The sequence below is a fragment of the Zingiber officinale genome, chromosome 8A, assembly GCF_018446385.1.
Source record: "Zingiber officinale cultivar Zhangliang chromosome 8A, Zo_v1.1, whole genome shotgun sequence".
Classification (NCBI taxonomy): Eukaryota; Viridiplantae; Streptophyta; class Magnoliopsida; order Zingiberales; family Zingiberaceae; genus Zingiber; species Zingiber officinale.
Window position 1 is genome coordinate 34,876,057 of NC_056000.1, and position 1,878 is coordinate 34,877,934.

The following is a 1,878-nucleotide window of genomic DNA, read 5'->3' on the forward strand; positions in this document are numbered from 1 at the left end:
TCTTCATTGATGCCTTTTCTTTTGCTATTTCATTCACTTTCATTGTTCTTTTTGTTTCCATTTCAATTCTTGTTGATAAAATCCTTTGGATTCATGTATGCTATGTTTTATAGTGGTGGAGAATTAGAAAATAAGCAAGCTTATGGTAGTGAAATGTTGTGAGTTGCATTAAGTTGAACTCCACTAATATGCATGTTTGAGTGTGAGGGCTAGAATAGGTGAATACCTTGAGAGATTGTAATTTGCTTAATTTTTCAATTGGATTGAAACTACCATGCTACTGATTATTGTAGGGATTGAATTCATGATTGTTTGTGATCTTTAGATGGTCTTAGTTAAATTCCTATTACTATCTTCTAGGTATTGCTAGGGAATTATTGTGGAGATGTTTGTTTTAGTTGTTTCTTTGTTTTGTTTGCTTGCACGGGACGTGCAAGAATAAGTGTGGGGGAATTTGATAACTATCATTTTATCATGATATTTTGATTCATGTAGGCATACATTTTAATCTTCTCATATGTTAAAGTCATGTTTACACCATGTTTCATGAGTTAGAGCCATTTATGGACCTAATTGTAAATTATATCATATTTGTGGTATTTGATGCTAATATTTGGTTATATTCTTTGTAGGCATCAAGGGATCATGGATCCGAGGTTGACCAAACCAGATTGAACACGAATCCAAGCTTACATGAAGAGATAAAGCTCTGGAGTAATCTGGATCGTCCATTCAAGATTAAGAGAGATCTAAGCCATCCATTGAAGATTTGGTCCATCCGAGCTAGGAGAGAGTAGATCAGGACCCTTGATGAAGATCTGAGCCTTTGGATCAGATTTAGATCAAATCTCACCGTTGGATTATACTCTGAGAAATCTCATCCATCCATTCAGATCTCAGATCTGGTTTAAAAGGGAGAAGCTACAGTGCTTTTTCCTTTGTCAACTTCTACAGTGTGAGACGAAGAACAGAGGAGCGCGATCGGCTTCGGCGATCTTGATTCCATCCACCGCCGGCGAGCAAGCGAGGTCAAGGGCGTTTCCCTTCCTCCGGTGATCTTCCATCTTCGAGCCGGCGACGCCATTTCAACCATCTGATTTCTATTTCTGCAGTGATTCCCGTGCGAAGAAGAAGCAGAGAGGAAACCAGATTCGAAGCGACCAGATTTGATCTGGTTTCCTGATCTTTAAGCCAGCGATTCTTTTTCCTTGGAGCTCCGCACTCATTTGAACCAGTAGAAGTGTTTGCTTCTAACTCCTTTGATTTCTGCATCGATTTCTAATTCTAGCTGTGTTTCATCTGATTCGATTGGTTATTCACCACTTGTGTGCTGTGGACATCTTCGTCCAATCCAATGAGTATTTGGGAATGCCCTAGCTCACTTCGGTTCAATACTTTTCTCTTTAATTTCTGCATTTCTGTTTTCCAATTTCCAGCTTCGTTTATTGTCTCTTGGCTGTTTAGTTTCATAGATCTGAATTGGTAAGGTTACACGAAGTTTAGATCTGTTTCTTGTTGTCTTCGATGCATCTGAATGTTTGTTAACTCTTTGAGTGGAGATATGATTTGTTCTTGAGTTCATTGTTTAGTTCATAAATGCAAGAATCTGAATTGTTTGCTTTGTTCTTGTCTTGTTCTTATTTTGCTCTTGTTTAGTTTCTAATTTGTTTGGATCTGTTAATGATGAAATTCACAGCATAGTGTGACAATATGTTGTGGGTTCATGATTAATAGATAGATAGATAGGATTTCTTCAATTGCGTTAGATTTAGTTTCATACTTGTCTTGCTATTTCATTCCTTAATCCAAGAAGTCAATAAAACCCAAAACCCCAAGAAAAATAACAATTCAATCCTAAAATATTAAGCATTGGCTACA